The sequence below is a fragment of the Hesperophylax consimilis genome, unplaced genomic scaffold, assembly GCF_061612785.1.
Source record: "Hesperophylax consimilis isolate HC1 unplaced genomic scaffold, BYU_Hcon_1.0 scaffold_32, whole genome shotgun sequence".
In the NCBI taxonomy this organism is placed as follows: Eukaryota; Metazoa; Arthropoda; class Insecta; order Trichoptera; family Limnephilidae; genus Hesperophylax; species Hesperophylax consimilis.
The window spans coordinates 1,782,359-1,796,132 of record NW_028301262.1 but is presented as its reverse complement, the minus strand read 5'-3'; the positions used below and the strand labels follow the sequence as shown (position 1 = coordinate 1,796,132).

General features: G+C 34.9%; 1 long non-coding RNA gene across 1 annotated transcript; it reads right to left on the bottom strand.

Moving 5' to 3' along the window:
- Positions 1-4,347: 4,347 nt before the first annotated feature.
- LOC149409277 (uncharacterized) lies at positions 4,348-13,774 on the bottom strand. Its single transcript, XR_016305225.1, has 4 exons — positions 13,594-13,774; positions 10,931-11,095; positions 10,430-10,618; positions 4,348-4,970 (listed from the first exon to the last, which is right to left on the bottom strand). It is a non-coding gene; the product is annotated as an uncharacterized LOC149409277 (long non-coding RNA).

Sequence of the window (13,774 nt, the reverse complement as noted above, 5' to 3'; positions counted from 1 at the left end):
ACTATATATGCACTTGAAATAGAAACAAAATAAATTCTTAAACTCTAAAAGATATATTGATTGTACCTGTGGACAGTCCACAGGTACAATCATCGTGTTGTCCACAGGTACAATTTTGACATTATACGCTAAAATTGTTATAATGGCTAAGATAATCTACTAAGAAGGTGTAAATATCGTCAATGGGTATATGATATGTTATTTCTCAAGTAAAACTAAATACATATCGAAATTTGTGATTCGGGTATTAGGAAAAACCGTTTCAATATGGTAATTGACTAACTTTTTATTAAAAAAATATTGTAGTTTGCTGCGCTTTCCAAGTTGGGACAGAAGAGAAATGGCCGTTAGTCAGTGTTGCCATATAACAAAATTACTACATGTTAATATTTTTTTTGTAATTTTAGGTTGCACAGTTTGCGAAATATGCATAGTATCCATAGGTAAAACCGTCCATAGGTACAGCAGTTGCCCCTACCATTATCATGGAGGTCTACCCCACCCATTCCCAAATTATAATTTCGTGTTGGCACGCTGGGCAAACGAATTTTTTGCATGCTTCCTTCAAAACTTTGCCTTTTTTGTCTTTCTTTTTCTGCTAACTCTGCACTTGACTTACTGGCTCCATTCGATCATAGTTCGTGGCCACTGTTACTTCACGGTTGTCCTAACCAACGGCATACGAGGATTTGGCTTTCTACGTCTACCACTACATCAAATTCACCTGCTAGGTAAATGTTCGTTATGCGCAAGGGATATATAGAAGAAAATGTTACCTTTAGGCAATTACTTTCCTGTCTTCAACTTGCCTGAAGCTTCAAGGTTAGGGAAGCGAACTGGCTTATATATGCCAGTAGCGCACATTCTCTTATCCTTCAGGATACACATCAAATGGTGAGATGTGAAGAAATTGTCCATAAATAACTCATAGCGTGCGGGGAACTCTATATATTCCATCATAGACAGTACGAAGGATAATCTTTGACCTAATACGGGGTCATATGTATCAGATGCTCAGGAATATGGCATTGCTTGGAAACAGGTAGCCTTCGGAGGAAGCAAGACACCAAATCTCGTAGCCAATTTTGATTGGCTTATTCTTAATGTACATCTTGCAATAATGTCGATGGAAAGTTTGTGTGCAAAAACATCAAATACAAATAAAGATGGAACGTTAGTCATTATCATACCTTAGCCATTCTGTCGGTTATATCTAGATTGTTGTTATCGCAAAAATGTATATAGCGCATTATAAGCTCGAAATGTGGACGTTGGTTCCTTTTTTGATGACGCTTACACCCAAGGTCGGGTCTGACGAAATCTGTGGTAGATGGCAATAAATCAACGAAATCTGTGGTAGATGGCAAAGTATTGTAGCCGTTCAACACAGAAACCAAGAAAACGCTTCAATTCGGATATATCTTACTGGAATTCGGTATTGGTTTTAATCGAGCGTATTTGATCATCCTCTCAATAATAAACTGAATCACTTCGTCATTAAAGAATAATGAAAACACTTGAAAAGCATTATAAGACTTCAGCTTTTCGTACATATCTTTATGCATCACATTCAGCGGTTCAGGAACGCAACAGTTTACTGTAGTTTTAATTTTTTGGCTGGTGGTGCATTTGAAATAGATTTTCGCAAGGTAATACGACTCGCACCAGAGGATGTCGAAGGCTGATTCCAGTCAAGTCGTGATATGCCATCAAATCATCGTCAATCAGCTCCTCGTCCGTCTGTTCAACATTCTCTGTTTAAAAATATCCGAAAACTGCAGACTAACTATTATTTTTAATAAAAATCACCCATAAAAACACAACAAAACCGTATTATTTGAAGGCAAGCTAACCAAAAACATATGAAAACACTGTCACAGCTAACTTCCAAACGTTGCGCGCAGGCATCACCTGATTTCAGTGACATCCAGCGGTCATCTTATGCATATAATACTATGTTGAAACAGTGTTGTCGACTATTTCATCTTTTGATAACAATATGTGATTCACGCATGTTTTATTTTTTTCCGTTTTAAATTATTTTTTTTTCAAAATGGGTCTATTTTCAGGGCTTTAGTAAAAAAAATATTAAAAATAGAATAATTAATAAAATTTATCAAATTATGTTAATTATTGAAAGCTAACATACCAATCTGTAAATGCTGCATAACAACTTGGTGGGATTTAGCTTTATTCACAGTGAAAAAAATCATACTTTTCATCTATTTTTTTGATGCCTATAGACATCGTCATGGAGGTAATGGGTTAAACCTATCCGTTTAAGTTCTAAGTACCTTATTCAGATTTAACCAGCATTTTCCATGATTGCAAATCCGCAGGGTAATTTGAATATCTTCTAGTGATGTGGCGGTAAAATTTAAATATGTTATATTTATATAATATGAATAAGATAATATAAGTCACCTACAGTACGCTTCAACAGTGTGGAATCCTCATTTGAAGGAATATTCTGAAGGAATACATCTAATTTATTTTACATTGACACTCGCTTACGAAGTTTTGTTTTCGGTCCCTACAAATTCTGCAAAAACACGATTATTTCCCATTTAAAAAGATTCAAAAGTTTGGCCTTGAATCCATCATAAATAAAACGAGTGGCAGAATATAAATGTCCCCTTTTTTTACATATTTTAAATTAATTTTATCTATGAAATTTTTTTTTTTTTTAAAGAAAAACAAACATTCCCGGGTTACGAATAACCTGACGATATTTGAAAATCTCTTACTACCACCACAGTAAGCTGAAAATGTTGCTTGTGTTGTGATGGAGGACTTAGCCAGCCGAGGAATTGAACACACTACGCCTGGGTGGGACCCAAACGCGATCTCAACTCGGCCACCGACCGGTCGACTCTGTGTACAATACTAGGAAAGTTTTTTTGTTTGTTTATCATAGTTTGAATAATGTTATCATTGGCCTCAAATATTGTCTTTTTCTGGCTATGGGGAAGGGCTTTTGAGCTACTTGGGCTGACCGTAGCCTTTTCTCCCAGGAAACAGAAGACGCGCTTGGAGATTTTGGGGATCAGGTGGCAGCTGCGATATGTCAAAGGAAACAATTATAATTCTTTAAACAAATGTATCTCTATGGAAACTCGCTATAGTTAACTGTTGTTCCTCTAATCAGGGCTATCCCTAAGCCAAGCGGCGCGTGGCGCAATTAATATTTTAGCGCTTCTTGTCAGAACTACAAGATGCCTAGGCCCTAGGTAGTAGATAGGTGATCACTGTTATCAATTATATTTGGATGATTTGTGTGTATGTTATAAATATTTTAATATGTGCATATCTGTGAGATTTCATTGTTCTTTTACTGCATTCCGATATTTGTATTTTTAAAATATATTTTTTTTTGTGCCAATGAATGAACAATGTTCGCTAAGTGGAGTTATATTGTATATCGTCAAACTTTTTAATAAATGGCTTTGATATTTCTCTATCGTTACAAACTATCTGGACTGTACGTCCGTTTTATCTGTGGTCGTTTGTGGTTGAGTTGATGACAAACTTTTCCCCCACAAAAAGCCCAAAGATATCGATCTAGATAGTGGTTTATTTATGAACGGAATCGTTTAAGAGGAACCGGTTTCGTTGCTTTCCCAGAAACAAAATATCTCATAATAATATTGACGTCAGTTTTACAACAATTCATAAAAGATTTAAATAAAACTGGGAATATCTAAATATTTATTTCACAAATTCTATCGACGGATGTAAGGGAAAATCTTAAAGAAACGGATGAGAGATTTCGATTTAATGAATTTATTTAAACGCTTAGATTTCCCTTTATTGAATATGAATAGTTGCAGTCGGGACACTAAATCAGTTTTTCTCAAATGTGTGTCGACAAGTGAAGTCTTAGATATACCTTTCTTGAACATGAATAACTGCAGTCGGACATGGAAAAGGTTTTTTCTCCACTGTGGGTAAATATGTGAACTTTAAGCTGTCCCTTTTTTGAACATGAATAGTTACAGCCGAAAACGGTTTTTAACCACTGTGGGTCAGCAAATGACTTCTTAGATTTCCCTTTATTGAACATGAATAGTTACACTTGGGGCAAGAATACAGTTTATCTCCACCGTGGATAAATATATAGATTTTTATGTGTCCCTTTCTGGAAAATGAATAGTTGCAGTCGAGACACTAAAACAGGTTTTCTCCAGTGTATTTCAGCAAGTGACGTCTTAGATATACCTTTCTTGAACATGAATAGTTGCAGTCGGGACATGAAAACGGTTTTTCTCCAATGTGGGTAAGCATGTGAATTTTTAGTTGTTCCTTTGATGAATTTGAATAGTTGCAGTCGGAACATGAAAACGGTTTTTCTCCACTGTGGGTCAGCAAGTGACGTCTTAGATTTCCCCTCCTTGAACATGAATAGTTGCAGTCCGGACATGAAAAAGGTTTTTCTCCACTGTGTGTAAGCATGTGAAATTTTAGTTGTCCCTTTGTTGAATATGAAAAGTTGCAGTCGCTACATGAAAAAGATTTTTCTCCACTGTGGATAAACATGTGAACTTTTAGCTGACCCTTTGTTGAACATGAATAGTTGCAGTCGGGACATGAAAAAGGTTTTTCTCCACTGTGGGTAAACATATGAACTTTGAGATTTGTTTTTGTTGAACATGAATAGTTGCAGTCGGGACATGTAAAAGGTTTTTCTCTAATGTGAGTAAACATATGAATTTTTAGTTGTCCCTTAGTAGAACTTGAATAGTTGCAGTCAGAACATGAAAAGGGTTTTTCTCCACCGTGTGTAAACAAGTGAATTTTTAAATCAGTCTTTCGAAAACATGAAAAACGGCATTTGAAACATGAAAAGGGTTTTTCTTCATTATGGGTAAGCAAGTGCTGTTTTAACGATGAATTTTGAATGCAAGAATAGTTACAATGCGGACAAGAGTGTCGTTTTTCCCCAGGATGCGTCTTCAGGTTCACCAATAAGTCTGAAAAGAATGGGCATAAAGCTTAGTTAGTGATGCACAAATAAAAAATAAAAAAATGTAAATAAAAAAAATCGGACGAGCATGGTTAACTGATGGTTAATATTATTAGTATATATATATATTTTTTTAAATTTTTATTATTTTAATATAGATCAAAGTTACATTAATACATACATATTTTGCAAAATATAATATTTAGGTACATAATTGGTCATGTATACCTTATCAGAAAAGAGGAGCTCTTGTTCCTGATAAGGGAGCCACGATTCTTACTTAGATTCAATGTTATAATATTATGTTATGTGTAAGACAAGAAAAACCCGGTCAAAGAACATTATTTTATTTAATGTTCCCGAAAGTATTTCAGAATCAACAACAACAATTATTAAAATGGACAGCGATAAAGTAGTTTCAGCGATTAGTGATATAAATAATGAATTAATACCGAGTGTGGTTAAGTCGTACAGACTTGGTGTAAAAAAGTCCAACAAAATTAGAACGATTAAGGTCGAATTCAATGACTCTGTCTCGGCTCGTGAGGTTTTGACCAGGAACGCAAAACTGAAAAACGGTATAAAGGCCAGTAACGACCAAACACCATTGCAGAGGACTCAACTTCTAGATTTACGCCAACAACTCGAGACGAGGAAGAACAACGGTGAAACCAATATAACTATCAAATATGTGAACTCTGTACCTAAAATTATTGAATGTGCGCCAAAAAACTGAAACAACAAAAAATAAAATGCTACTACCAAAATGTGAGAGGGATCCGCACTAAACTTCCCATGTTGCTGACTTCGGCGGCAACTATCAGCAGTGATATCTTCATTTTAACCGAAACATGGCTCGACTCAGGAATCAATTCTGCCGAATTAGGCTTCCCTAATTTCAACATCTACCGTATGGATAGGAATTCTAAAACAAGTGCCAAAACGAGAGGAGGTGGTGTAGCCATTGCTATCTCAAAAATCTCAGTTCTTCAAAAATATCCACAAAAAACACATCCATCGAGCAACTATTTGTCAATGTGAACACTTCTAGAGGTAAAATAATAGTGGGATGTGCATACTTACCTCCGAATTCTGATGTCCAAAGCTACAGCAATCACTGCGACGAGGTTGAATCAATTTGTGCTAAATATCCTAATACTAAACTACTTCTAGTTGGTGATTACAATCTGCCACATTATGATTGGTGTAATATGAATTCTGTCAATTCTTGTTCTAATGTTAATATTCGTGTTATTAGAGATATGGCACTGTTCTTAGGTCTAACACAGTGTAATAATGTTCATAATATAGGAGGTCGTACGTTGGATTTGGCACTGTCAAATGTGTCTGACATCTGTGTTGTGAGAAGTACCGAAATTCTATTACCTGTCGATGTTTACCATCCACCACTAGAAATATGCATGTCTAATCTTAAACCAATTCCTATCGTAAAAAAGGTAGTAGAAACTCGAAATTTCAAAAAAGCTGACTATGTTAAAATTTCAAATTTCCTTAAACAGACTGACTGGTCATTCTTTGATAGCGACGATGATATTAATGTACACCTTAAAAAATTTTACTTCATCGTTAATTCTGCAATTGAACAATTTGTTCCTTTAACGACTTACAGAGAAACTCTATACCCTAAATGGTTCTCAAAAGACCTGATAGACTTAATTTACCTCAAAAAATTATCTCATAAGAGATTCAAACAAAGTCGCCTGGCCATCGATTATACTGCGTTTCAAAAATTGAGGGCAGAGTGCAATAAGCTCTCCGCAAAATGTTACAAAAATTACATTAGTGATGTCGAAGGCTCTATCATGGACGACTCAAATTTCTTTTGGAAATATGTTAAATCCCAAAAAGAAAATGGTACTTACATACCTAGTAGTGTGTCATTCGATTCTAAATTATCCCAAAATCTTCAGGAAACTGTTAATCTTTTTGCTGATTTTTTTAGCGGCGTTTACATTAATGCAAGTGAAGACAGCTATATTTCGTGCTTTGATTTGGTTGAAACTCTTGATATATCTGACTGTAATGTAACCATAGACGATATTATATCTAAGCTGAAGAGTCTTGATTCCCGAAAATCCGCAGGACCTGATAATGTTCCGCCCAGGTTTTTAGTAAATTGTATGCATACATTGTCATATCCTATTCATAAGTTATTTACAAAGTCACTCTCATCAGGTGTATTCCCGGACCTTTGGAAGTTTAGTCTTTTAACGCCCATTTTCAAAAAAGGTAATAAGAGCGAAGTAACAAATTATAGGCCAATATGTATAATGTCTACTTTACCCAAACTTTTTGAAAGCCTAGTACTAGATAAGTTGATATCCCGAATCAATCGAACCATCTCTCCCCTTCAACATGGATTCATTAAAGGTAGATCTACTCTTACCAATTTGATATTGTACACGAATGATATTGTTAATGCCCTTAATGCATCACATCAAACTGATTCCATATATACTGACTTCAGTAAGGCATTTGATAAAGTAAACCACAAAATATTATTACGTAAACTAAAATTGTTGGGAATAAGAGGGAGTATGTTGGAATGGTTTAAGAGTTATCTATTAGGAAGGTACTTAGCAGTCAAGATTGATTCGTTTACTTCTTATACATTTGCTGCCTCGAGCGGAGTACCACAGGGATCTCACTTGGGCCCAATATTATTTTGTTTGTTTATCAATGATATTGTTAATATTTTTACTAATGTTAAAGTCCTGTTATTTGCCGACGATCTGAAGATATACAGAATAATCAAAGACGATGACGATCGCGCAATTTTGCAGTTGAACCTTAATAAACTATGTGCGTGGTGTTCTGTCAATGATTTGCAACTAAATTTAGGTAAATGCCAGATTATCAGTTTTTACAAAGGCAAAAATCCACTTAATTTTTCCTATTTTATGAATGGTGCTAATCTTCTTCGTGTATCACAGATTCGTGATCTTGGTGTTATATTCCACGAGAGTCTACAGTTTAACGAACACATCGATGAAATAACAAGCGATGCGATGAGAATACTAGGTTTTATTTTGAGAATGGGAGCAAATTTTAAAAGTATGTCAACATTTAAACATCTGTATTGCTCGTTAGTACGAAGCAAATTAGAATACAATTCCACCGTATGGTCACCGTACTACAAGGTCCATTCTCAATCATTAGAAAAGGTACAAAATAAATTCCTTCGGTACATTAATTTTAAAATGAAAATTCCAATCGAATTTATAAATTACAATAACTTGCTTGCTGAAACTAAACTTCTTAAATTATCTGATAGAAGAGTGTTAATTGATTTGCTATTTTTATTCAAAATTATTAAATCTTTAATTGACAGCCCTAATTTGTTGGAACTTATTTGCATTAATGTTCCTGCTAGGCAAACTCGCAGTAAAGATACTTTTAAATTTAACAAGAACCTCAACACTAATTATTCTATTTTTTCACCAATTCCTAGAATTCACAACCTTGCGAATAAATACTGTGAACTTATAGATATATTTGGTTTTGACAATTTTGTGAGCTTTAAAAGGCAACTTATTTCGATTCTATCGGCTAATAATTAACTTTTATAGCTTTAATAATTTTATTACATCTTCTCCCATTCGAAACCTTTCAAGTAAATTATATCCATATTTGTTTGTTTTTTATTTGCTCTACTATACACTTATAATTGTATGCATATACCTACTAACTACTTTTTATACATAACACTATGTTCCATCTCAGATCTTATTATTTCTTATTCATGTCGATATTGCTAAATTCTATTAGTTTTTGCTTTTTACAGGTGCAACTCTTATTTTGTTATTTTTTTTTTTTTTAAATCTCTGTTATAATGTTCTTTACCTCACGAGTAAGTTACACTCTAATTTATATTGGTTTATCGATTTGTTAAACACACAATTAATACTGGGTTTAAACACACCCACTTACTTACTTTTTATGTTGAACTTTCTTTTACTTACTATTTCATGCTTGGGTATATTTTATATTGAATCCATCTTATTAGTGTTTTGCTAATTTGCACAAAATTTTATTATATGTGTTGCTTTCTTACAATTAACTCCATTTATCTTCTTATGTTCAATTATTGTAATCAATGTAAATGTATATTTTCATGTAAAAGCCCATTAGGGCGTAAATAAAATAATAAATAAATAAATAAATAAATATAAATATAATATATTTATAATATATTTATATACATATATTTTTTTTTAATGTAAGTTTTTTTGGAAAAAAAGTTTGATTTAATAATATATTATATTAATAATATCTTTAATAAATAAAAATGGTTAATTTTAAACATTAAAAATCGGCCGCCTGTTTAATTTTTTCAAAGCGTAAATATTAATGTATCTATATTAATTAAAATGTCAATAATCGTTTGTTTAATATCTTAAGTCTCCGAAAGTTCTACACCGAATGCTTTAATATTTTGACACAAAGTTGAATTGAATCCTATAATTTCTATCCCCGCTATATCCGATTTTTTGACAAAATGATCTGAGTATGACATCTTGTTCACATTTTTGCGAGCAACAAGAGGAGCCTAAAATTGAGTTTCAAAACCCTCCTTATCATGACCAAAAACCATGTTAAAACTGCGAGTGAGAAACCAAATCCGCTATATCATACAGAAAGTTACTATCAAAACCCGCTATATCGGATTCAACGAATCGCAAGCAGTTATTTTGCCAAAATACAATATGGCCGCCGCTCTGACGCCACGCTCGTGTGTCAAAATGATCTACGCGTGAGTTTCTAAACCCGCCATGTCGGCTCAGTTGACTTTCAAAATCACGAAGTGAGTATCAAAATCCGCTATATCCATTTTATTTATCGAAATTACTTAATTATTGCTAGACATATATAGAAAAATAAATGCTTTTCGAAATTTTATTACTCCAATTCATTATATAAAAAATTGTAATGCATTTACTTATGTACGCTAGAGATGTGACAGTTTTTTGCGGTTTTCTCCAAATCAATGAAAGTTGATATAGCGGGTATAGAAATTACACGACTCAATTATAAAACGCGTGTATTTATATATTATAAAGATGTCACCTGTGATAGGAAAAAACATGTTTTTTGTAAACCAGCGCCATCTGTTATACAAACTTGTTTAATTAACAGTGCCTTTTGTTGGACGCAAAAGAAACACGCGCTAATATTTCACTATCTACACAGATAGACTGAGCACAGCAATGCGTGTAGATAGTATATGAAAAACATGCATGTTACTTAAATCACATACTAGAAGAGGTCTTTTGAGAAAACGGGAGATAGTGAGTATATTAAATAAAAAGTTTGCTTTATTTGACAGTGAAGATAAATTTAAAGGAAAATAACAGAATAAATAATGAACGGTTAGGACGTCATTAACAAGATATACGTCCTGTCTTGGAAACAAGAGAGAATTCCGAACATCTGAAACCAACATACCTTTGTAACCCAACTTGGAGGTTGTCGGAGTACTCTCCGCATACTGCAAACACTCAGTCTTCACGTCCGGGTGGTAGATAACTATATCTGTATACGACATTTCACATCCACCCTCTTCCTGGGACCCTGGTTCCACCTTGATGGAAACGCTGTTGGGAAGACCCATTGCCTCCTGGTAAATGGTCGCAGCTAAAAATAAATAACATAATAATCACTTACAGTTGGAACGGAATATGTAATATCTCGGAGGTAAACTGGAACACCTACAATAAATATCTAGGACGAAACATGACCTCGTGCATCAAAGACGTCAAATATCAAGATGGAGAAAGGTTAATCAAATTATACAGACAGTTAAACAAGTTATAATGTTATCACATAAAGCTTAAAACGCTTTTTACAAAAAGGTTAATAGTGATGGTTCAGTTGACAGTTTGTTAATTGTGTTTCCTATCGTATTAGTCATTCAATTACATGGAATTAAATTATAATGCAACTTACTACTCGCCGCATACTGCGAGCATTCCTTCTTCACATCCGGGAGGTAGATATCTATATCCGTAAACGGCATTTCACCTCCGCCCTCTTCCTGGGACCCTGGTTCCTCCTTGATGGAAACATTCTCTAGGTTGGGAAGATCCATAGCCTTCTGAAAATTGGTCCCCGCTAAAAATAAGTTACACAAAAAGTTACTATAATTAGGTTAAACTCATCACGTTCAGTTGGAACGAAATATTCAAATTATTGGAGAGATAAATATCAGAGATGTTTTTTTGACGTCGTGCATCAAAGATGTCAAATATTAAGATGGAGAGCAAATGTTTAAAAATGTTATACGAGTAAGTGTAATTGAAATTCAAGCTTCCGGCAACCGTCGTGTTGGAAGGACGTATTGTTAAGCTATGTCGTGCAATGTATGTAATATCATAATAAATGAGTGCCTCGCGTTTATTCAAAACAAGGCGGGCACTCTCGATGAGATCGCCATCACGTAATTATGTACCTACGCCTTCTCGGAAAAGGAAATAAAGAACGCGAAGACTATCTTGTTCGACAAACTTCCGGACAAACGAAATCTGTGGAAAGGAGACGGCAAGATTAGATCTCCAGGATATCCTGAGGGCTTTGAAGTAGACATACCCTGATAGGCTACCTGTATTCGTCGCCAGACAGCTGCACAATTTACTCCCGTGAATTTTACTCCTAAAGAGACTTAACGCTATGAAAATGGAAATAACACTCATTAAACCCGAATTAAAAAACCCTTCAGTCACAAGAAATGACCAGTTAAAACAAGAACTGGCTTTACTAAGAGAAGAGAATACAACACTACTTGGTCCAAACAGACAAAGCGCTTTAGCCGAGAACTCGCAACCAAATTGTGGCAAAAATGTAGGTAATCCTCATCTTAAAAGTAAACAAATACCGACAGAAGAGTCCTACTCAACGGCTGTGACTAAGAACGCACACAATAATGCAACTACCACACACATGAAAAATACAAAAGAACGCACCGAGCGTAGAAACATTGGTCGCTGTGATCGTCCGAGTTTGCACTTACGAAAACGGATTTACATTAGTAACGCGGAAAGCTAACCGAAACATGAGAGGTAAAGCAACGTCAATAATATTAAAGTCGGCTGACTTAATCACGACGGTTTACATTAAGCGGTTTGCCGTGGAAACCACCGAGGAAGACATCAATGCCTACCTAACAGAAAAGGGTTTGGAAGGTACCAAGATTGAAAGAATCAAGCCTTTCTGCCCTACGCCTTTTTACACCTTTAATCTTTCTGTTAAAGCGATCGAAGTAAAGAAATTCCTGGCAGAAGAACTCTGGCCGGAGGGAATTGTATTTCGAAGATTTATAGAATCGCGCATATCAACTAAACATCAAAATGACAAGTAATAATTTAAGAATTATATCCGTGAACTGCAGATCGGTTCGCAGTTCAGTAAAATTTAAACATGATCTCTGCAAATTACACAATATTATAGTAGTTCAAGAAACTTGGTTACTCCCTACAGATATCGACTTCCTATCAAATATACACGCGAATTTCTACAGCTTGGGAACCTCTGCCGTTAATATCGCCGATGGGCCACTCCTGGAAAGACCGCACGGTGGAGTGGGGATAATCTATAGACAAAATTTAAGGGTTACCGCAATCCCAATGCATAACTGTCGGATGGCCGGAATCGAGGTTAGGTTGATTAATGAAACATTAAGTATTTTTACAATCTACATGCCAACTTGTTCAACTGACAACTTTGAGGAATATTCTAACTGCCTTGCCTCCCTACAAGCAATAAATGACGATAAAGATTACATTAACACAATTATTATCGTAGACTTCAACACTAATTCCGACTCACTCTTTGGAATGGAGCTAATCTTTCTGTCAGAATTTGAATATGTATGTGACGACGTCGAATTATTACCTGCGGATTCCTACATTAATATTAGTGACGCACACAGCTCTAACAGGTGATAAGACCATTGTCTAGTTACGAAAAATATTTTGAAGCAAATTGTTGATATAAAAATATATTACGATATTGATTGGACAGATCACCGGCCTCTCGAGCTGATCTTACAAACAGATGGAATAGCAACAACGGAAGTGTTTACATCTGTATTGAGGGATCCAGTACTATGGAATCCGAATAATACACTTGATGTCGGAAAATATAACTCTTACTCGCAAACCTATCTCGTAATGGTGTAGATTTGAGTGAGTCGAACCAGTTGCTCCTGTATCAACTGAGAGGTACTCTCAGTATCACCCTGGTAAAAGATCATCATTCAGAATAGAGAAGTTGCTTTAAATGGCATTAGCCGTGTTTCGTGACCAGATGAGTAAACGCAAGACAAAATATACTATGTAATTCCTAACGAAATTGACTGATAATTGGTATAAGTTTAAGTTTTCCGCTCAGTGGAGATATATACTAACTAATCACTCGGTCGGCATTTGTAACAACGGCTCTTAACCTACAATGAACAACCGCTTGAACCGTATGTTGCGTGTTAACCTGGTTGGTGTTGGTTAGCTAAACATATTATATCGCAAATGTGATTTATGTGATATATACTTATAAAAAACATGCACAAATTAAAGGGCTTAGGTCTTGAACAATATAACACGAACCAACTAACTTACGTGCAAGGCAACAGCTCCAAGCGTTTGAAGAAACGTCACTAGAAAAGTAGAAGTTCAAGAATGTGATTAACTTCGGGATAGAAATGTTATGTACACTGAAGTGACACTAAACTGTATAAATATAAAACAAATAGTGTGCATTTAATACGATGTTATTTCAGGAAAGGGGAGCAATAAGACT